A 2,875-nucleotide genomic window follows, 5' to 3' on the forward strand; every position below is an offset into this window, starting at 1 on the left:
AAGTAGATAAAAGACTTTTATTATCTTTAAACTTTTATAGAAGTTATTAAATATTTTACTAGTTTTAAATAAGGGACTAAAATTGCTAATTATATATATTAGAATATAACTAATATAGATAGAGATTTTTATATAAATATATTTAAAAAGAACTAACTAATAAAAAACTTTTAAAGACTGCTTTAGTACTATAACTATAGAAGATTTAGCTATATTTATTAATATTATTATATTAATTAAAAGATATAAAAATCTTTTAATTAGATATCTTCTATAGTAGCTAATTTAAAAAACTAAAGTAGCTAAATAACACTAAAGCTTTTATTAGCCGCCTTAAAAAGGCTTAAATTATATTTAATCTAGAGGGGCCTAACCCTCTAAATCTATTTAAGGCTAATAAAATAGATCTAAGACTACTAAAATATTTTATTTTTAATTAGATTAGCTATATCTTAGCCTTACTAGATATTATATATAGCTCTCTAATATTCTATAAGGGCTAGATTAGAGTAAAAACCTTAAAAACTACTATAATATAGATACTAATAGATATAAATATAATCTATTTATTTATATCTTTATATATCCTAGATTAAATATATTTAGTAGTCTATATTTAAAAATTAAAAAACCCTTTTATTATAACCTTACTTAATAGTAAATATTTTTTTATATCTAATTTTATTTACCTCTCTATATTTATTAAGAGCTAATAGGGATTTATTAAGGTTTAAGTATTAGCTACTAATTATAATCTAATTATTAATTAAGATTTCTTTTATAATAAAGTGTTATTATTTAACTAAAAACCACTAAAGATAACCTTATAGGACTATAAAGGCTATTACTATATTATATATACTATTATAAACCTATATCTACTATAAGATAGTAGCCTATAAATATTAAACCTTTTATCTATAAAATAAACTATATAAGCACTAAAGAAAAAGATAACCTAAAGCTATCTTATTATAGTTAGGCCCTTAAAACTGAATAAACTAAGGGATATATCTATTATTTATATTAATCCCGATATAACTGAATTTATCTAGAAATACTCTTTTATCTTTTAAAATAAACTCCCCCCTAACAAAAAGTATTTATGCTGAGGCTATTGGTTCTGGTGTTAAAGGAGGCCATTTCTGGCCTCTTTGGCATAATCTTTCTGTATATATACTCTTGCCCTAGAGCTATACACTGCTTAACTGCCCTTTTTATAATATGTACTGTTATATTCTTATTTAGCTATATTAGTGCCTAGGTATATAGCTCCTCTTCCCCTATATCTATATCCTACTTATACTTTCTATTGACTTCTATCCCTCTCTAGAGACTTACTTTTTAAGTGCTACTGTGACCTTTTATATAGTGAGGTCGCTAAAAATGGTATATTTTATTAGATACTTATTAGTTACTGGGGTAATAAAGGTTTTATAGCTATAAAGCTGTTAATAGTCCTTTTTTTTTTACTTTTTTACTTAGCCCTCCTCTCCTTTAGTATTTATCTTTTGCTAGTCCCTTTTTTAATCTATACTTTATAGTCACTCATCCTTTCTATTTAGCTGTCTATCTATTTAGAGTGCTTTTATATATTATTTTTTATTTTTTTAGAGGTAATATAAGTGATATTATAGATCTATTTTTAGAGACTGATAGTGATATTTTAGGGGTGTTTTTTTGGCCTAATTTTGATACTACTAATAACTTTAATTCTAGGGACGCTTTAACTTTAACTAGGCTGATTAACCTAGAATTTAGCTATCTATTTAATAACTGTAGTAGGTTGTTAATTTGTTTAAAATGATTTATATGCTGTTTAGTGGATGTTAGTGTTTTATCTAATTTTAGTGATAACCCTAATAATGATATAGATAAGGACTTTGTAGATATACTATTTAATTATAGGCGCTCTGACTAAATTAAGGTTTAGGGTTAATAAATAGAAAAGTGCTAATATAAGTGAGTAATGATTTAGATCTATATAATAGAGATAGTTACTAATATATAGTATAGGTACTATAGAGTGAAGGCTGTTTAGTCTAGTGCACTTTTAAAATAGGATAATCTAGAGGAGATATTATATAAGGTTACTTTTAATAATATATATTAATTTTTTAACTATTGTATAAAGCTAAAATATAGTGAAAGTGGTTAATATTTTAAAAGAATATTAAAAGCTAACGCTTTAAAAGCTAACTGGAAAGGATTTTAGGGTTACTATTAAAAAATTATATAGACTAGAATCATTTTTAAAGATAGTAAAAAGATTAATGCTATAAGTTATTTACTGTAAACTAATACTTAGAAGCTAACTATTTCTAGGGTATTTAAAAATTTATTGATAAATTTAACTTTGATTAATAAGAGTAAGGTAAAAAGCTAGTATATATCTAAGATTTAACTGAATTAAATAAAATAATCCTCTGAACTTAGAAAAGATAATTTTATTTTAGATATAAATAGATTTAGCTCTATCTCTTTAATATACTAGATATTTTTACTATAAATTGGCTATATACTTTTTTTTTGTTATAATTTAAATATCTATATTTCTCTATATAATATAATCTAGATAGAGGACTTTTTATACTGTTAGTGGAGATTAAGTTAGAGTATATAAAGAAATTCTTTGGAACTTTGTAAGTGTATATATTATATATTAAAACTAAGTAATAAAGATCCTAATATTATTACTTATTTTTAGTAATAATTTTCCTTTTCCTAAAATTATTAATAATTTATTATTTATTTTTAGCTTTTATATATTTATTTTTAGTATACTTTTTTAGCTTTAAGCTTTTAAAGTCCCTATATTTTTATTTATAGAGTATCTTTAAAAGTTATTTATTAAAAGTGGTTAATAATAGATAGA

Source organism: Penicillium hispanicum, assembly GCF_028827665.1.
Source record: "Penicillium hispanicum strain IBT 35686 chromosome Unknown utg000009l_segment0_segment0, whole genome shotgun sequence".
Taxonomy (NCBI): domain Eukaryota; kingdom Fungi; phylum Ascomycota; class Eurotiomycetes; order Eurotiales; family Aspergillaceae; genus Penicillium; species Penicillium hispanicum.